The sequence below is a fragment of the Hylobates moloch genome, unplaced genomic scaffold (assembly GCF_009828535.3).
Source record: "Hylobates moloch isolate HMO894 unplaced genomic scaffold, HMol_V3 SCAFFOLD_9, whole genome shotgun sequence".
Lineage (NCBI taxonomy): Eukaryota > Metazoa > Chordata > Mammalia > Primates > Hylobatidae > Hylobates > Hylobates moloch.
Genome location: NW_026652284.1, coordinates 56,581,112 through 56,602,937, shown reverse-complemented (window position 1 = coordinate 56,602,937; position 21,826 = coordinate 56,581,112). Strand labels below are relative to the sequence as shown.

General features: G+C 34.1%; 1 long non-coding RNA gene and 1 other non-coding gene across 2 annotated transcripts in view; both read left to right on the top strand.

Annotated features, from left to right (window-relative positions):
* Positions 1 to 21,449, top strand: part of LOC131384197 (uncharacterized) — a 51,013-nt gene extending 29,564 nt beyond the window's left edge. Inside the window, exon 3 of the long non-coding RNA XR_009214819.1 lies at positions 21,416 to 21,449. This is a non-coding gene — a long non-coding RNA (uncharacterized LOC131384197). The remainder of the gene's footprint in view (positions 1 to 21,415) is intronic.
* On the top strand, positions 2,601 to 2,789 carry LOC116814051 (U2 spliceosomal RNA). The gene has a single exon (XR_004371148.1). It is a non-coding gene; the product is annotated as a U2 spliceosomal RNA (small nuclear RNA).
* Positions 21,450 to 21,826: the final 377 nt, after the last annotated feature.

Here is a 21,826-nt window from a genome sequence, read left to right as displayed (position 1 = left end):
ATTATATATAATATATATAATATATTATATATTATATATATTATATAATAATTTTATAAAATATATAAAATTATCCTTTCACTTGAATTCCTTTTTTATTTTACAATGACCTGGGTGATTCTCAACTGTTCTCTGGAGTTCTCACAAAGATATTCTGGTCTGTATATTATTGCTAACTCTGCATCCCTGTGGCAGAAGGAGGTCTTGTAGCTTGCTAGTCTTCCATCTTGCTGACATCACTTCAGAACTAGAATTTTGAACATCATTCACCAAGAACAAAGCAGGTAGTTATCTGGTTCTGTTTAGGCTACTCTAGTGAAATTTTATCTAGAGCATTACATTTATTTTCAGACAGTATATATTAAGACCTACAGAAAATAACTAGACCATGTTTAAAGTAGAGAATGCGGAATTATAAAAGGGCTAAAAATTATATGATGTAAAAGCAGAGAAAAGAAGCTTGAAACATCAATAGAAATCAGAAAGTAATGGCTTATGTGATAAGATTTGATTAACTTCATCTTTGAACCTTAGTAACTAGTGCATACCAGGGGCTCAACAAGTATTATTTTTTAAAAAATCATAATATTATGGATTAGTGATATATAATATTACCTTCAACCAGTTGAAATAATGTGTTTCTTCCATTGTCACAAATTAGCATTTGTGTATGTGTGTGTAGGTCAATATAGCTACCTGATTTTATATCTAAGGATACTAAGAAAGCAGAGAGGGTGAGCATGTTGCCTGTATTCACTTAGCAAATAAAAAGAATTTAGAATTTGTGTTTTGAAACTAATTTCATGCTGCTAAATGGACCTAAGCACATCCTTCTGATGTTTTTCATTTATTAAAAAAATATATAAAATTTGTTCCACATGTGGTATTGAGAAGCTGAGACACTAGGATGTAAGAAAGGCTATTTATATCAGAGAATAAGACAAAAACTACAAATCAGTGCTTTTTCATTTCTTTTTCTTTTTTTTTTGAGACAGAGTCTCCCTCTGTCTCCCAGCCTGGAGTGCGGTGGCGCAATCTCGGCTCACTGCAAGCTCCACCTCCCGGGTTCACGCCATTCTCCTGCCTCAGCCTCTCCGAGTAGCTGGGACTACAGGCGCCAGCCACCACGCCCGGCTAATTTTTTGTATTTATAGTAGAAACAGGGTTTCATCGTCGTCTCGATCTCCTGACCTCGTGATCCGCCCGCCTCGGCCTCCCAAAGTGCTGGGATTACAAGCGTGAGCCACCGCGCCCGGCCCCGCTTTTTCATTTCAAAGATCCTGAACTAGCACACCAGTAAATATGTGCCTTAGAAATGATAGAGACATCGAAAATGTTTTATTACATTTAAAACTGCTAGTATCCTAATCAGGTATTTGATGGGGAAAAACTCTATTAAATGTTTTCTCTTGAGCTGTTCAATTTTTCTATTGAGAATATAGATAAACCATATTGAAGACTGGTCCTAGTTGTTAATAGTATCTAATTTTTATATTCTAAATTGCAATGACAATTATGTTTACCACTAATTGAGGTCCCATTATACTTTAGGTACTCAGTCAGTCAATTTACATGTGCTATTATTTTCTCGTATATTATTTTCATGTATTTATTTATTTTATTTGCTTAACAAATATTTTTCAAGGCCATATAGCTGAGAAAGGTTTTATATGCACACAGTGCTTACCTTTGGTGAAGAAAATATTAAAAAGTTATAAGAAATCTTCTCAGTACTCCTAGTAACCAGGTGCTAGTGTACCCATCTTAACAAATGAGAAAAATAAAGCTAAGTAATTTGAACAAGAGTTTGTTATTAATTAGTGGTATAATTTAGATTCAAATTCAAATATATATGACTTTCAAGTTACACTCTTTCCAATTTATAAACTATTCTTGAAAATGTTTATTATGACCTTCAAAAAGCTACCAATTTTTCTAGTAAAGGGAAGATATTTAGAGTAATTTGAAGTGCCAGATTAAAATATCTCAGAATGATTCACTGATGTAAAGACAATGATGATTTTAAAATAAAAGTATGAATAAAATTTGGACTTAATAATTAAATACTGTAGCTCTTTCTATAGAGAATAGTTGAACATTTTGAAACATACATCTGAATATCAAATATTAACCTAGTGAATATCATTGATTTGCCCTTATTTTTGTCAACTTACATACTTTGTTTTTATTCTGAAAAATATAGTCTTCTTCCATATAATGCAAAAAAGTCATCCACTTAAATGTGGATGACTACTTGTGGTTGGGAAGAAGTAGGATTTGAACTATATATTTCTTAAGTCAAGTATAGCAATATGGGAAATGCTTCTCTTTAATGAACACGAATATGCACCAGATTAGCATTGCACTATTTGTAGTTACATACTTGGTCATAAGAAAATGAATAACCTTGGGTTAGTTATTTGCACATTAGGCTTTTCATACTTTATTTGCAGAAAGAGAGAATTGGATTAGATCATTTGTTTTCTATTGATTTCCTAGAAGTATTTATTATGATGTCTAATATATGAACTCAATATTTTGAAAAATTCTTTATGTACCATCTATGAAAAGATAATACATTTATTAGGAGATGATTTATGATTGTTTCTCAGCCTTTTGCTTAGATCAAGTGTACATCTATTCTTTCCAGTTTAATACTTGATATGTCCTCTATTTGAGGATGCAATATTAAATGAATTTTTGGAACTCAGAGATGGAATAGGAGCTTGCTCAATCCACTTCACATATTGACCTGGCCTATCAGCATTCTCAGAAATGGTACCCCCAAGAGGAATTTTAAAAAATACATTATTGACTTACTTTTCTTTTAAACATAACAAAGTACTGCATAATATTAAATTAGACCTTTTGTTCTGAAATGTAACTATTAGTTACTACAGTCTAGCTAAATGGAAAGAATCAATATTTTACTTGGCTTACCGTGGGTAAGTCTCTTTTCTTTGGTCATTTGTTATACTAAGATATTTCAAAGAGGAGTTGAGATATCTTGGAGACCATTAAATCCCAGGTAGGAATCCATCACAAATAATGACTGTTAAACTTCTTTTGAATTTTTGAAATTCTATGAGCCTTTCTCCTTTCTCATTTGAGCACTGAAATAAGAATTTCATATCGTTTTCCTGACTCTGAAAGAAATATAGTTCTAGGACTCTTCTGCTAACAGTTAAATTAAGCCAATATTATTTATTTTGTGTGTGTGTGTGTGTGTGTGTGTGTGTGTGTGTGTGTTTGCATTACAGAAAGCCAAGTAAACCACGAATGCTTTTTTGAGGTCTTTTTCTTTCAGTTGATACCCTAATCAGAAATTTTCATTTTCTGATTGTGGATAGTGAACATTTTAATATTGCTTAAGACTCCTTTTCTGTGAATATACAGTAATTATTGTCCCATTGATTGTGAGCTCTGGAGAAGGTAAAAAAATGTTTATTTTAGTGTCAAAAAGATTAGAATGAGAACATTTACCTTTTATAAGGCAAAATAATGAAAAGAATACCAATGGCTACTGGAAAGTTACTTTTTAAAATAAATTGTTTAATATTAATGAATTATTTTATAGCAATTTATTATTTTTGCTCTTGTGGAAAAGTCATGACTTCTGAATTTATGATGAATTTTTATTATTAGTCTTCTACAAATTCCTCACATTTTATGAATTCCTGATAATACAATACTATTAATTCCAGATAACAGAACAGAAACACATACTATTTTATACACACACACACACACACACACATAGTTATATTTCACCTAATTTCAACAATAGTTCGCCTCAATAAGTGCTTTACAATGTCCAATGATCTAATTTAATGATCATGGCAATTTTATTCATGTTTGTAGTGGAAAGTCTGGAGGCTTAAGTGACATCAACAAGGTAAACTTAATTAATAGAAGATTTGCTCTTATAACTTAAATATACTATTTACAAATTCAATCCTGACTCATTAATTTACTGATTAATCTATTCCATGACTATTTAATGAGACATGTGTAGCAGTAATGACCCACAGAGTTTCTCCTTCATGAGAATATACATTGTAGGGTAGGAACAAGACAATAGCCAAGTGAACAAACAAACCAGGAGTTTTCAAAGTGGTATGAAGTAGTATAAAATAAAAGTCGAGTAACAAGATAGAAACTGGGGGGTTCAGGTGGGAAGGTTGACATCTTTATAGACACACTTGTCAAGGATGATGGCTTTATGGAAATAATATTTTAATTTAGAAATAAAGAATGAGAAGGAGAAAGCAATCTCTAGTGCTGAGTAAAGCTATTCTATGCAGAATAAATAGGAAGGTCAAAATTTCTGAAGTAGGAAACAGTTGAACCAGTGTAATTTACAGGAAGAGTTTGGTTCTATAAGAAAGAGATAGAAAGAAAGCTGAATTCTAATAAATAATGGATAGGGCAGAAAGAAAAGTTTGGAAAGACGTTTAGGAGGCAGATCATGCAGTCTTGTGAGTAGATGGATACAGGGGAAGAGTTTAATGGAATCTACAATCGTGCTGGGATGGACCCTTCAATTTTAATCAGTGTATTGGAATGGACTCAGATCCCTTATGACTAGGAATGAAAACTCTAATGATCTATCTTTCAACTATGTAAAATTGCAGGTGTTTCTCTCATTTTTATTACAATCAGATTCAACTAGATTATAAAAAAATATAGTACAAGAGATAGGCTGAATTGATTTGAATGAACATGTGAGTGTGTGTGTGTTTGAATCCTTATTATCTTATCCCTCTAGGAGAAGGCAAATTACTTTAATCACTTTTTAATAAAATTTATAGAAAAATATGTTATATCTCTACATAGCAGCAAGTGTAATGGCTTTTATTAAAAAAACACTTCTTATATTTAAATACTTTTTCTTTCCTAAATTTAGGGATTAAAATCAGAAACAATACACTAAGACAACTCAAGCATTTTATGAACTAAATATATATTCCTCATATATTTTGCCTATAGAAGCAAGATCATGAAAGACAATACACAGTGCTCAGTCAAGCTGATGAATTTCACTATGAGTAGTCAGTAGTCAGACTACTTGAATTCAGAACTCATTTACACTTTTAAAAAATAAATACTCCAAATATTTTGCGTATGTCAGTCATATCTATAAATACTTATTATATATTAAAACTCTGAATTTTAAAAATATCTGTTAATTTGGGGAGTAACAATAAGAAGCCCATAATATATTAATATAAATAACATTTTTATTTAAAAAATCTATGTTTTCCAATCCAAAACGTCGTTTCAGAGAAGAATGGCATTGTTTATATATTTTCAAATCTTTTTAATATCTTTTTAAATAGAATTTTCACATCTATTTCTATATTCAATCTATTGTCATATATTGTGTCGTTGCCATATGTGAAAGAAATCACACAAATAAATAGTTGGATAAGAGAGTAATATTTTAATAGTCTTTTAGATAATTGTGGATATTCTTTTTTAGCATGACACCAAAACCAAGTTGTAGTTTCTTAAAGGTTAGTTGCAGTGTGGAATCTGAAACTGTTCTAATAAACTTTTCTTATTTTGTCTCATTAAAATCCAGTGGTTTATCTTAAACTTTAAATGCGTCTTTACCCATGAATTAGGCTATACTATTATGCACTGGTTATTTGGAAAATAATGGTTGACTGAGTTTTGCAGAACCCTCAAATGTTGACACATTTCTTTATATGATATTTTAAAAACAACGTTAATGGTATCTCCTGTCTTATCAGAAAAGTCATTACAAATTAGGAAACTGTCAGGCACTGAGTTTTACACACCATTACTTTTGCTCTGTCAGTGAAAATAAGAACAAGCAAAAAAGGCAAATAACATCTTAGTATTATTAATAAAATAGTTTTGACATTGCAGATCCCCTGAAAGTGTCTCGAAGATCCCCATGGGTCTGCAGAGAACATTTTGATAAGTGCTGCTCTATGACACAGGCCGAGATAAGCTTAGATTTTATTTTTAGAGCATTTTGAAGCTTTTGGGAAATGTTAAGCAGAGGAGTAATATGATCTTGTTTAAGATTTAAAAATAACCATTTTGGCTACTAAGTGGAAAAGGTTTTTTTGGGAGTAAGAAGGAAAATAGGAGAGAGATAAATTAGAAGGAATCATAAGTAATATAAGAAAAGAGTTAACGATGGCTTCGAGTAGAATGGTAACAGGAGAAATGGAGGAAAAATGACAGAAAGGTTTGAAGATAGAACCATGGTCTTGCCAATAGATTAAATCTGAGATACATTAAGATATGGTGACAGTTACTTATAGAAGAGGCTTAGCAGAGGAATAAAATGTTTTGAAGAACAACAAAAGTTCTTTTTTATATAATATTAATTGTAAAAATACTTCATTAACTGTGTTGAGGGGAAATTAGTATATATTAATTATAAAAATATTTAATTAACTGTGTTGAGGGGAAAATAGTATCTTCTAAATATTGCCCTTGTGTCCTGCAACCTTACTAAACACTCTGTATTAGTGTTAGTAGCTTTTTAACGGATTTTAAGGAATTTCTATATTCCAAATAATGTTTGAAGATACAGTTATATTTCATCTTTTTTACCATAAATATCTTTTTATTTCTTGCCTTATCTCATTTGCAAGAGGAAGCCATCTCTCTGTATTTTTTGCTTTTTTATTGATGCAGAATATTTGTACATACTTATGGGGTTCATGTGACATTGTTTATTTATAGACCGTGTAACAATGAAGTCAGGGTATTTGGGCTGTCCATCACCTTGAGTATTTATTATTTCTATATTTGTGGAACATTTCAAGTCCTCTCTCATAGCTATTTTGAAATACACAATTCATTGTTGTTGACTATACTCACTCTGCTATGAAACATTAGAATTTATTTTCTATCTAACATATGTTTGTACTCATTAATCCATCACCACCCACTCTTTACAGACACTCTCCTCACTAATCCACATACCTTTCTTAGCCTCTGGTATGTATCAGTCTACTTTCTACCTCCATGAGAACAGCTATTTAAGCTCCCACACATGAGTGAGACCATATAATATTTGTCTTTCTGTGCCTGGCTTATTTCACTTAACACAATGACCACCAGTTCCATCCATGTCGCTGCAAATGACATAATGTCATTCCTTTTGTGGCTGAATAGTATTCCACTATGTGTATATATACCACATTTTCTTTATCCATTTGTCTACTGATGAACATGGGTTGATTCCATCTCTTGGCTATTGTGAATACTCCTGCAATAAAGAGAGATATGTAGGCATTTCTTTGATATACTAATTCCTTTTCCTTTGGATAAATACCCAGTAGTAGGATTGCTAGACCATATGATAATTCTATTTTTATTTTTTGAGAATTATCCATATGTTTTTCATAGTGGCAGAACTAATTTACATGCCCACCAATAGTGTATGAGAGCCCCCTTTTCTCTGTATCCTCACCAGCCATCTGATATGTTGCCTTTTTAATAATAGCTCTTTTAACTGGAGTCAGATGATATTTCATCGTGGTTTTGATTTGGATTTCTCTGATGATTAGTTATACTGAACATTTTTTATACACCTGTTGGCCTCTTATATGTCTCCTTTTGAGGAATGTATATTTACGTTCCTTCCCCACGTTTTAATGGGATTATTATTATTATTACTATTGAGATGTCTGAGTTAGTTGTATATTTTGGATATTAGTTCCATGTCAGATGAATAGTTTGCAATTATTTCCTTGCATTAAAGAGGTTGTCTCTTCACCTTGTTGATTGTCATTTTTGCTATGCAGTTTTCTAGCTTAATATAATCCCATTTGTCTACTTTTGTTTTTGCTCCCTGTTCTTTTGAGGTCTTAACCATAAAATCTTTGCCTAGACCATTGTCTTGGAGTGTTTATACCGTTTTCTTCTTTTATAGTTTCAGGTCTTACATTTAAGTCTTTGATCTATCTTCAGTTGATTGTTGCATATGGTAAGAAATAGGGGTCTGGTTTCATTCTTCTGCATATGGATATCCAGTTTTCCCAGCATTATTTATTGAAGAAGGTGTTATTTCCCCAACGTATGTTCTTGACACCTTTGTCAAAAATCAGTTGGCAGTAAAAATGTGGATTTATTTCTGGATTCTCTGTTCTGTTCCATTGGTCTATATGATTGTTTTTATACCAATATCCTGATGTTTTGTTTACTATAGCCTTGTACTATATTTTGAAGACAGGGAGTCTAATGCCTCCAGCTTTGTTCTTTTTGCTCTGGATTGCTTTGGCTATTTGGGCTCTTTTTTGATTCCATACAAATTTTAGGATTGTTTGTTCTATTTCTGTGAAAATATATGTTGGTATTTTGATAATATTTGCATTGACTCTGTAGAACACTTTGAGCAGTATAGTCAATTTAGTGATATGAATTCTTTCAGTCTGTGAGTATGGGATGTCTTTTTGTTTATCTCCTCTTTAATTTCTTTTATCAATGTTTTATAGTTTTTTTTTTGTAGAGTTGTTTAACCTGGCTGTCTAAATTTATTCCTAGCAATAAAATATTTTTTAATCTATTATAAATGAGCTAGCCTTCTTATTTCTTTCTCACCTAGTTCATTATGGATGTTTACAAATAAACACTACTAATTTTCATGTTTACTTTTATCCTGCAATTTACTGAATGTATTTTTCAGATCTAAGAGCTTTTTGGTGGGTTCTTTATGTTCTCCTAGATATAAGAGCGTATCATCTGCAAAGAGAGGTAACTTGACTTCCTCTTTTTGAATTTAGATGCCTTTTATTTCCTTTTCTTGGCTGATTGCTCTAGGTAGGACCTCCAGAGGATTCTTATGTTGAATAGGATTGATGAAAGTAGAAATCCTTGTACTATTTCAATTATTAGAGGGAAGGCTTTCAGCTTTTCCCCATTCAGCATTATGTTAACTGTAGGTTTGTCATATATGGCCTTTATTACACTGAGATATGTTCCTTCAATGCCTAGTTTGTTGAGAACTTTTATCTTAAAGAAATTTTGAATTTTATAAGTGCTTTTTCTACATCTGTTGAAATGATCATACGGTTTTTGTCCTTCATACCATTGATATGATGTGTCACATTTATTGATTTGTATATGTTGAACCATCCTTGCATTCCTGGGAGGAATCCAACTTGATCATGGTGTATCAACTTTTTGATATGCTGTTTTATTCAGTTTGCTAGTATATTGTTGAGAATTATTGCATCGTGTTCATCAGGTGTTTTGGCCTGTTTTCTTTCTTTCTTGTGTTTTTAGCTAGTATTGGTGTCAAAGTATGTTGGTCTCATAGAATGAGCTACTGAGAATGGTGCCCTGTTTAGTTTTTTGGACTACTTTTGAGGAGAATTTGTTCTTAGTTATTTGAAAGGTAGAATTTAACAGTGAAGCCATCCAGTCCTGAACTTTTCTTTGTGGATAATTTTTATTACTGATTCAATATGATTACTTGTTATTGGTCTGTTTAGGTTTACTATTTCTTTCTGATTCAATATTGGAGGTGGTATGTGTCTAGGAATGTATTTCCAGTAGGTTTTCCAGTTTTTACTGTATAGTAATTTATAGTAATCTCTGACTGCCTTTTTTTTTTTTTGAGATGGAGTCTCGCTCTGTCACCCAGGCTGAGTGCAGTGGCACAATCTGGGCTCACTGCAACCTCTGCCTCCTGGGTTCAAGCGATTCTCCTGCCTCAGCCTCCCAAGTAGCTGCGACTACAGGTGCATGCCACCACACCCAGCTAATTTTTTGTGTTGTTAGTAGAGATGGGTTTTCACCATGTTAGCCAGGATGGTCTTTATTTCCTCACCTCATGTTCCACTCACCTATGCCTCACGAAGTCCTGGGATTACAGGTGTGAGCCACTGCACCCAGCTGGCCTTTTGTGTTTCTCTGTTACCTTCGTAATGTCTCCTTTTTCATTTCTGATTATGATTATTTGCGTCTACTCTCTTTTTTTCTTTGTTTTTCTAGCTAGCAGTTTACTGACTTTATGTTTTCAAAAAAAGCTACTTTTCATTTTGTTGATATTTTATATATATTTTTTCTATTTCATTTAGTTCTCTGATCTTTGTTATTTCTTACTTTCTACTAATTTTTGGATTGATCTGTTCTTGCTTTTCTGGTTTCCTGAGGTGAATTGTTATATTGCTATTTGCAATATTTCTACTTTTTTGATGTAAGCATTTGTTGCTTTTCTTTAAGCGATGACTTTGTTGTATCCCATAGGTTTTATGTTTTGTTTAGATTTTCAGTTGTTTCCAGAAATTTTTTGATTTCCTGCATAATTTCTGTCTTGACCCAATGATCATTTGGGACTACACTATTTAATATCCATGATTGTGTACAATTTCCCAAGTTTCTCTTGTTGTTTTTAGTTTTATTCCATTGTGGTCTGAGAAGATACTTGATATGATTTTGATTTCTTTTCAATTTGTTGAGAATTGTTTTGTGTCCTAACCTATGGTCTATCCTGGAGAATTCTCAAGTGCTAATAAGAAAAATGTGTATTCTGTAGCTGTTAAATTAAATATTCTGTAACTATCTCTTAGGTCCATTTGGTCTAATGTCCAATTTAAATCCAATATTTCTTTGTTAATTTTCTGACTAGATGATCTGTCTAATGCTGAGACTGAAGTGTTGACATCTGCAACTATTATCGTATTGAAGTCTATCTCCCCTTTAACATTTAATATTGTTAGCTTTATATATCTAGGTGTGCTCCAGTGTTGGGAGCACATACGTTTAGAATGGTTACATCCTCTTGCTGAATTGATCCATTTATTATTAAATAAAGGCCTTCTTTGCCTCTTTTTATAGTTTTTGACTTAAAGTTTGTTTTAGCTAAGAAAAGTATAGCTACTCTGACTCGCTTTTGGTTTTTGTTTGTATGGAATATCTTTTTACATCCCTTTACTTTCAGTCTCTATGTATCTTTACAGGTGAGGTGAGTTTCTTGTAGGCATCATATAGTTAGGTCAAGTTTTCTTATCCATTTAGCCACTCTGTATCTTTCAAGTAGAAAGGCTAATCTGTTAATTTAAGATTATCATTGATATGTGAGGGCTTATTCCTATTATTTTATTAGGAATTGATTTCCGATATTAAAAAAATTAATATCATTATTTTAATTGACTTCTGGTTGTTTTGTATATTTTCTCTTCCTTTTTCTCTCTCATTATTTATCACTGTGGTTCAGTGGTTTCCTGTATTGGTAACATTTGATTCCTTTCTCTCCCTTATCTGTGTGTTTGCTTTACTAGTGGATTTTACACATTCATGTATTTTCATAATTGTAGCTATCATCGTTTTGCTTCCAGGTGTAGGACTCCCTTAAGGATTTTTAGTAGGGCTGGCCTACTGGTGATATTTTTTTTCCACTTTTGCTTGTCTGGTAAAAACTTCATTTCTTGTTCATTTATAAAAGATTACATTACTGGGTATATTATTATTTATGACAGTTTGTTTCTTTCAGCATTTTGAATATATGATCCTATTTTTCTACTAAACTATAAGGCTTTTGCTGAGAAGTCCACTCTTAGTATCACGGGGGTTCTCTCATAACTGACTAGTTACTTTTATTTTCCTATTTATAGCATGCTTTATTTGTCTTTGACTTTTGATCATTCAGCTATAATGTGCCGAAGACCTTTTTGAATTGTATCTGTTTAGAAATCTCTAAGCTTCCTGTATGTGGATGTCTAAATCTTTTGTTAGACTTTGGAAATTTCCAGCTATTATTTTATTAAGTAGGAATTTTTAAATCTTTTTTATTTTGTCTTCACACTCTGAGACACCAAAAAATTTGAAAATTTGGTAATTTTATGATGTTCCATATGTTGTGTAGGCTTTGTTTATTCTTTTAAATTATTTTTTCTTTGTTTTTGTTTGGCTGGATTATTACAAAAGACCTGTCTTCAGTTCCTGAATTTATTTTTCCTGCTTGATCTAGTTTATTGTTGGAGCTTTTAAATGTATTTTGTATTTCATTTAATAAATTCTTTAGTTACAAAATTTTGGGGGGGAGTTTCTATCTCTTTGGCAAATTTCTCATTTATATCCCAAATTGTTCTGATTCATTTATATACTTTTTTCTGTATTCTCTTGTACCTAACCAAGCTTCTTTAATATCCTTATTTTAAGTTCCTTTCCTGGGACCTTATAAATCTCTTTTTCATTAGAATCTGTTGCTGGAGAAGTATTGTGTTCTTTTAGAGGTGTCATATTATCTTGCTTTTTTACATTTCTTGTGTCATGTTGATATGTGTGCATCTGGTGTAAGAGTTGCTTCTTCCATTTCTTTTTAAATTTGTTATAGTGGAGGAGAACTTTTTTCCTGAAGATGTATCTATGCTATTGGTTTGAAAGAGTGCTTTGGCTTTGATTCAGGGCACATGAAGTAATTTAATCTCTGCATTATTTCTTCAGCTCTAAACAGTGTCAGTGGTGTCTTTGGTTTTCTTGGTGGTGTCGGGCGTTGTTGTAGTGAAGGCTGTGGTAAAGTTTTGATGGAGACAGGAACTAGATCTACATAGACTGTATCTTTGGGTCCCAGTCGTGGCAGTAGTAGGCTAAGCACGCCTGTCCCCAGGGTGGTATGTGCTGGCACCAGTGTTATTGGTTCTAGGTGGGCTGATTCTTGGTCTTCCAGGCAGCTTGCTCAGGTGCCAGTGCTAGCAGTGGTGTACCTGGTGGGTGGGCACGTTTTCAGGCCAATGGGAAGCAAGCATAATATGAGTGATGGCAGTAGCAATGGCAGGACAAACCTCTGTCTCTCAAGTGGTCCATGCTGGTGTTTGTGGTAGCTGTAATAGGTTGAGTAGGCCAGTATCCAGGCCCACCAGTGACACATGAGGGTGTGTACCAGATGTGGTGGTAGTGGCAAGTTGGGTGGGCCCAAATTCAGTCCCCCAGGAAGAGTGCCAAGGTAAAACTGTGGCAGACTCAACTGGGTAGTTCCCAGGCCCCCAGATCCATGCTTGGGCCCTGACTGGGGGCAGTGCTGAGCTGGGTAGACTTTTCCTGTGACCCCCTGATGGTGGATACAGGTGCTGGCTGTGGCAGGCAGTAACAGGAGGATCTCCCAGGTCTCCAGGGGAATGTTCTAGTAGAGGCAGCAACAGCTGTATTGCAGCCTTGCTACTGAGGAGGGTGGGGCTGCTTTTAGCAGCAACAGTCATATTTAAGTGGCTGGGTAGCATGCACTTCATTCACGTTTTGGCCTGGTGGTGGCAGCCCACAGCAGCAGTGTCTGTAGGCAGGGGACTTTGTCCTTGGGGCATGTGAAAATACATGACTGCCTCACTGTAGGCAGTGGAGTAATTGCCAGTGATTTGTACTTCAGCCCTGGCAGCAGCAGCTACCTTTGGTGGTGACTGGACATGGGGAGTGTCAGTGGGGCTGCATGGATATGAAGATGCAGGAGCTGTTGGGCCCCCAGGCAGGATGCAGTATGGTGGGGACTGGGATCTCAATATGGCACCTTCTGTGGCTGCTTAGGATTAGGGGTGTGTGGGACCTTTTCTGGAACAATGCTGTCTTTTAGTCTCCAGGCAGCTTCCTTTGTTAGTCTTAGGCCTGTGATGGTCTAGGGGCTCTCCTGTGGCTAGGATTGAAGAAATCTGCATTAGTCATGTGGGCTTCTGGGATTCTCCTACTTACCGTTTTCCTTCGTTGAGTCTCCAGGCTCCCAGCTGATCCTGGCAAAGCAGGGTGCCTCACTTACCTCTCCTTCCCTGCCTTAGGTGTTCTCTGTCACTTCTCTGTTAGATTCCAATTTTCTCTCTTAGATGATCTATTTGAAATGTGATTATTTACTTGCTATTTTGGCTCTTCTCTGTGGAGAAAGTGAGTACCAGGTGCCTGTAATCAGCCACTTCAAGCTCCTCTTTAGGTAAAGCCGTCTTACCTGAAATTTTTTATGTTAAAACATTTTTAACTCAATTCACTTTTTAAAATAGTTATAATGAAAAATATAGTTACAATGCAGTTTGTATCTTTCAAGAATTTTATGCATTTTTATCTAAGATGTTGGATTTATGGGCCTGGCACTGTTCTTACTATTCCTTGATTATCTATTAAATGCCCATAGAATCTATAGTGATGCCTGCTCCTTTATTTCTTACATCTGTAATATATTTTCATTCAGTTTTTCCTTTGTCAGGCTGGCTAAGAATGTATCATGTTTTCTGATCTTTACAATGAACCAGGTTTTGGTTTCACTAATTTTTAAATTGTTTTTCTGTTCTTAATTATACCAATTTCTACTTTTTTCTTTATTTCCTTCCTTCTCCTTGCTTTGGGTTTAATTTGCTCCTTTTTTTTCTTTTTTTTCTGGCTTCTGAATACTGGAGTTTCTGTTATTCATGTGACATATTTCATCTTTTCTGTATAAGCTTTATATTTCCCTTAGTGGCATCCTACTAACTTTTATATACTGTGCTTTCATTTTTATTTAATATAAACGTTTTCTAATTTCCCTTAATATATTCTTTTAGACTGATGGACTATTTAGAAATATGTTGCCTAATTTATAAATATTAATCATTTGCTAGGGCTTCCATAACAGATTGGGTGGCTTAAAAAATGGAAGTTTATTTCTTATAGTTCTGGAGGTTACAAGTCCAAGATAAAGGTGTCAGCAGGTTTAGTTTCTTTTGTGGCTTCTCCCCTTTATTTGCAGATAATTGGCTTCTTTCTGTGTTCTTGCATGATGTTTTCTGTGTGCGTATGCATGCCTGGTGTCTCTGTCTGTCTTAATCTTCTCTTCTCAAAAGGACATCAATCAGATTGAATTAGGACCCACCCTAATGACCTCATTTTAACTTCATTCCCTCCATAAAGACTTTATCTCCAAATATAGTCACATTTTGAAGTATTGACGGTTGAGACTTCAACACATGAATTTTTAGAAGACACAATTCAACTCATAACACAAATATTTGGTGATTTTAAATATATATTTCTGTTATTGATTTTTTAGGTAAATTCTGCAGTGTGAGTTGTATGTTTGTATGATTTTAATTCTTTTAATTTTGTTAAAATATACTTTATCCCCAGAATAATCTCTTTCTTAGTGAATGTTCCATGTGCACTTGAAATAAATGTCTATCCTGCTGTTGTTAGGTGGAGTGCTCTATAAATGTTTTTCTTTTTCTTTTTTTTTTTTTTTGGAGTCTTGCTCTGCTGCCCAGGCTGGAATGCAGTGGCACGATCTCGGCTCACTGCCACCTCTGCCTCCTGGGTTCAAGTGATTCTCCTGCCTCAGCCACCTGAATAGCTGGGATTACAGGTGTGCACCACCACACCCAGCTAATTTTTGAATTTTTAGTAGAGACGGGGTTTCATCATGTTGGCCAGACTGGTCTCGAATTCCTGACTTCAGATGATCTGCCTGCCTTGACATCCCAAAGTGCTGGGATTACAGGCATGAGCCACTGCACCGGCCAAATGTTAATTAGGCCAAGTTGGTTGATAGTGGTATTCAGCTTTTCTATAGCCTTGGTGATTTCCTGACCACTTGCACTATCATTTACTAAGTGAAAAGTATAAAAATGTCTGCCTATAATTGTAGAGTTGTCTATTTCTTTTTACAGTTCTGTCAGATTTTGTATCTTATATTTAGAAGCTCTCTTGATAGGTGCATATACATTTAAGATTGTTATATTTTCTTGGAACGTTAACCTTTTCCTATTACATTATGTTTTCCTTTATCCCTGGTGATATCCCTTGTTTTAGTCTCTGATATTGATATAGCTACTCCTGTTGGGTATGGTTTTTTTGCTGTTGTTGTTGCCATGGTTACACTCAGTGCATCACAAGTGTTCAATTTCTCTGTGTTATTTTATGTTTAGAATGGGGTCTAGTTTGCCAGGGGATTATTTTTAATAACTACTCTACTTTCAGCTCTAGGTCTTCCTTTTGTGGACATGCCTCCAAGACTGTCTCTCCCTGCTCGCAGATAGCCTGCTGTTTCATGTCATTCAGTGCTTGCTTGCCTGGTGGTGAGAGTGGGAAGAGAATGTTCTCTGCTCTTCTATTTGCAGTTTGTGTCCGTCTGAGGCATCCATTGTTTCCTCACGTGTCAGGTATAGGGTATTCTCATTTGTCCCATCCTGCTCACTATAGTGGTAGACTTCTAATGGTCTGGTTTCAGGGTAAATGTATGCTCCACTGCAAGGGTAAAAAAATATATGTATTTGTTCCCTTTTTCCTTCTCTTAGCTTCAGTTGGTCTTCACGGTGTCCAAAGGGCAACAAGGTTTTCTGCTCTTTCCAGGTGGTTGAAGGCTTTTGCGTTTTTACAGATAGAGAACATGGATTTGGGCAGATATTTTTGCCTTTGTTGTAGTGACTGATGCTCCTTTTCCCAAGCCTGTATTATGAGGAACATTTTCTCAGAACTCTTGTCCTGTCCTTGTTCTTTCTTGTGAGTATCTAGTGATGTATGTAGAGAAGAGCTGTGAGTGAGTGTGAATATTTCTTGTGTCTGCAGCTACTACAGTTTCTATATTTTTATGCTAGCCACTTTAGCAATGTGTTAAAAAAATTAGGTAAAATGTTACCCAATTTTATGGTGTCCAGCATCATCTGTCACTGGTGAACGAGTGCTCACATTATGTCTCTCCTTTGATACCTCTGTATTTCTTTAGATTTGGGGTTAGTTAGTTAACTTTTAATCTCAACTCTCTGAGGAGCTTAAGAAAAGCCCCGAACTTACATTCTTTGCCATTATTTTGTTGTATGGAAAGGAGTGACAATTTTTCCAGTTTTCATCTTAAGCAGATGCCAAACATCACAAGATATACTCTTAAAAATTCAAAATGGGCTGGGTGCGGTAGCTCACGCCTGTAATCCCAGCACTTTGGGAGGCTGAGGTGGGCAGATCACCTGAGGTCAGGAGTTCGAGACCAGCCTGGCCAACACGGTGAAACCCCGACTCTACTAAAAATGAAAAATTTAGCTGGGTGTGGTGGCAGGCGCCTGTAATCTCAGCTACTCAGGAGACTGAGGCAGGAGAATCGCTTGAATATGGGAGGCGGAGGTTGCAGTGAGCTGAGATCGCGCCATTGCACTCCAGCTTGGGGGACAAGAGCAAGACTTCGTCTCAAAAAAAAAAAAATTCAAAATGGAAAGTTCTATTGAATTTACTTTAGATTTGAAACTATCCTATCCTGCTTTAAGTCTAAAAATATGCCTGAACTTCTAAATATAGCTTTGGATTTTAATAGGTTCTTTATGACATCAAAATGCTTTAAGATATTTCTTTGATATAAAACTTTTAGGAAAAGAGTCAATCACACTTTTTATTAAACTCCAATCTTTAGTGTTGTTTTCAAACATAGCCATCACAAAAATTTGTTACAAGTATTCTATTTTTAATTTTTAGAATGCCAAGGTAAATTAGCCTCTTTTTATGTACATACTTTCTTCCTTAAAATGGTTCCAGAAAATATTGACTTCCTTTGGCACAAACTTCATAACATACCAATAGGTTGAGTTGTTTACGCAGTGAAGAACCCTATTGTTGAATGTAATCATAGGAAATTTGCTAACTATGACATAGAGATGATTTGGCTTACAGGTCATCTTTTAAAGCCTCTACAGGGAGTTAAATAGTCAATCAGTCAATATATCAAAATAAAGAACACTTATGATAACATATAATATACTTTAGTCATTTCCATTATTTCATCTTTGAGTTCTTTCAAGGATCTTATATAGATTCCGTCCAATTTCAATTACTCCATTGATTATTTTTTCCATTTGACTTATAATGTTTATATATGTGGGCCTTGAACAATGTGGGGGTTAGGAACACCAACACCCCATGCTGTCAAAAAGTCCATGTATAATTTTGACTCTCCAAAAGTTTTTGACTCTTCAAAAACTTAATTATTAACAGTTTAATGTTGATCAGAAGCCTTATTTGTAACTGAAACAGTCAACACATTTTGTATGTTATATATGTTTTACAGTGTATTCTTAAAGGAAGCTAGAGAAAAGATAATGTTACTAAGAAAATCAGAAGGAAGATAAAATATATTTACTGTTCATTAAGTGGAAGCAGATCACCATAAAGATCTTCATCTTTGCTGTCTTAATGTTGAGTAGGTTGAGAAGGAGGAAGAGGAAGGGTTAGTCTTGTTCTTTTGGGGTGTCAGAAGCAGAAGAAAATCTACATGTAAATGGACCAGCATTGTTAAAATTCATATTGTTTAAGGGTCAAGTATATGTTACCATCAGTTAATTTAATACATTGGTTGCTTATCTCAAAAGAAAATTTGAGCTTGGCTCACTTCCTAAAATCTTTATGGAATAATGGAAATTAAAATTTCTTTCTTGTAGTAGTATTTTTTAAAAACAATTATTGACAGACCCTGGATTTAATTATGTTCTAAAACCCTTTTATTATCAGTGTTAACATCTCTTCTAGAAAAATCCTTATTAAATAGCAACAATGATTTATTGAATAGCTAAAAAATATTATGCACTTTAATGAGTAGTGGATTTGGGATGATTTTTACTTCTATTTTTGCTTTCATTTTTATTGCATCTGATCTGTTATTTATCATTTTATTTATTTGTTAATTAGCCTAGTTAAAAATGTCCTTTGGAAGGGGCCACTTCTAGTAATAGTGCAGTAGGAAATTCAGAACAATACTGACATTGAAAACACCTAGAAAAGCTAGAAAAATAAAGCTGTTTGAAGACACTGGAAAGTTAAGAAGCTAATAAGGAAATATGAGGTCAAGATATAAAAGAGTTGGAGAGGAAAGAAACCTAGAGAGGTGAGCCCATCATTTTAGAATGCTCTTACTTAGGAGATTTTTTACTTAGGGGATTTTTCTGATTACTGCAGAGGTGGCTGAAGGGTTGAGAAGCTGAACAAAGCTTTGACAGCCTTATGGAGCCTGAGGACAGAAACTGGAATCCAAGCCCCTCAGGCTTTATGTTAGGTCATAAAGGTCTACAAGATAGGAGTAAGGGTTAATCAGAAATAGTTTAGTCATTTCAGGGACTAAAGCACAGTTTCTGCTCATCTCCTTGGAATTGGATTATGTGATCTGAAATTCCAAGTGCCTGTAGCCATCTGCAAGTACAAAAGTATATTCTCTCTGAAGGAAAGTATAATCATTCCAAGCCTCAAATTATTTCTATGGTATTATAAACCCTGGCACTCTGTCAAAGTAACAAGGTATGTAATAAGACTACATGATTTAGAACCAAGAAAAACAATAGAAATAGAAGTACAGTCTAAGGTAATGCAGTAAATGAAATAATGAGACACAGAATTTGAAATGGCTGAGCTTGATATAATTAAGGATTTCAAGACAAGATCGAGAATTTTGACTGACAACTAAAATGTACAAAAATAAGATAGATGAAAATTCAGGAATTAAACAAATCAGTTAACAAATTTACAATTATGAACGTGTTTAACATTATATTAGACACAGATGCAGACAGAATCACTTACATAATGTATAGAGCAGAAAAAATGTATCTAGAAGAAGCATGGAAAAATAAAAGGATGAAAAGTGCATTTAAAAAGAGCAGGAAAGGTATAAATAGTATGTTGAGAAGACCATGCATAGATGTAACAGAAGTTTCAGAAAGAAAGAGTAAAGCAAATAGGCAGGATCAATGTTTGAAAAGATAATGCTGTGGAGAATTTTCTGACACTGATGAAATACATCAAGCTTCAGATTTAAGAATCACTGTGGATCCCATGCAAAATAAATACAAAGAAAATAAGAGCAAAATTGCAAAAAAGCAATTATAGAGAGAACATTTTAAAACCATTTACTGACACAAAATATATTACTTTAACAAGAGCAAAAATAAGCTTGAGTTCGGTTTTCTCAGTAACAAAAAAATAAAAATCAGAATATAGAGAAATCATATCCTTAAAGTATTAAAATACATTGGAAAACTCTTTAATATGTTAAAGTTGTACATGGATGTATATACCCATAGGAAGAGTCGTGAGACAAAAAGAGATCATGGCAAATCAATGTCATAGGGGGCAGTCATAGAGGGAAGCTGAGATGCCATTAGGGAGATTTCATGTGGCCTGTGAGATAGAAAAGGAATAACAGGTTCCTAGATTCTATGAGGTTCTACTATAAACTCTATTTTTTCTTTAGGCATATTTATAGACTGTTTGTTCAAAACAAAAGAGCTACACTGGAAGAGAGTTAAAACATGAGTTAAAACTGTCAAAAATTAAAATTGAAATTAGTTGCCTAAAGATTATGAGAAAAACTTGGGATGCTGCTCTGTAATGATTATTTCTTCTCATAATGTTAAATGGTAATAATATTCTGTGGTTATGGTTTTTAAGCAAATTTTAAGATGTCTGTGCTCCTTCCATAAGAAAGGCTAAGCATCTCAGAGAAAAAAGAAAAACACAGTGTGTCTGCAGATGTTTTACCTGAAAATGTTTCTCTTTTGGTTTTGAAAGCATGCTTCCTTGCTATTTGTTTTCCTATAAGAGAATAGGAAACTATTGCTCCTCAAAGTCTTGAAAGTTTTGCTGAATCTCACCATTGTTGCAGTATCTACTAAAAAAAAAATCTGAAAGTGTTCAGTGCAACTCTGCCCCTTGAAATGGTGTCCCACTTTGACCTTCAGAGGTGGAGTGGCAGGGAGTGGGTAACACTAGGATTCCTACTCCTTTCATTAGTAATGACAGCCGTATTGCTCAAAAACTTCTGGCAAATTAAATGATCACATTTTCATGTAGTTGGCTAGAAGCACTGCAGTTACTATTTGGGCTTTGTTTGACAACATTTGAATAAAAAAAGAAAGGCAGGATAAAACCTGCCTTTAGTTTTTCACCCTTCAATTAAAAAATATATTAATGTATGGTCTGGTTGAGAGAGGGAGGCAGTCCTTAATTTGGTAAATATGACTGGCTATTTTTAGCATTTGCTGAAAGGATTTATAATCAAATGAGAAAGAGAAGTTGCAGGCAGTGGTTCTCAAAGTGTGGTCTAGTAAATTTTATTTTGTCAGCATAATTATATTCTTATTAGAAATGGATTTTAATGTTAAAAGGTAGGAAGTTGTCTAGGACCTTGACTTTTTATTATGAATTGACATAACTGTACATATTTATGAGGTACAGTGTCCTATTTTGATACATGTACACAATGCATAATGATCAAATCAGATTAATTACCATATCCCTCACCTCAAACATGTGTAATTTGTTTCTTTTGGGAACAGTCAGAATTCTTTCTTCTAGCTATTTTAAAATATCCAATAAATTGTTGTTAACTATATTCACTGTATGGGGCTATAGATCCCTAGAAATTATTTCTCCTGTCTAGCTCTAATTTTATATTCATTAAGCAGCTTTTCTTTAATTTTCTCTCCTTTCTATCCCTCTCACCTTCTAGCAACCACCATTTTACTCTCTACTTCTATGAGACCAACTTTTTTAGCTTTCGCATATATGTGAGTATATGTGGTATTCGTCTTTCTGGTCCTGGCTTATTTCACTTAATATAATGTCCTCCAGATTCATCTGTGTTTCCATTAATAAAATAATTTCATTCTTTGTTATGGATGAATAATATTTCATTGTGTATTGTGTGTGTATATGTATATATATACACACACACTATATATATATATATAGTGCATATATATATATAGTGCATTTTATTTCATTTGTTTTCATTCCAGTACCATGATGTTTTGGTTTCTATAGCTTTGTAGTACATTTTGAAGTCAAGTAGTGTGATGCTCCAGCTCTGTTATTTTTGTTCAAAATTATTTTGGCTAATCAGGGTCTTATGTGGTTTCAT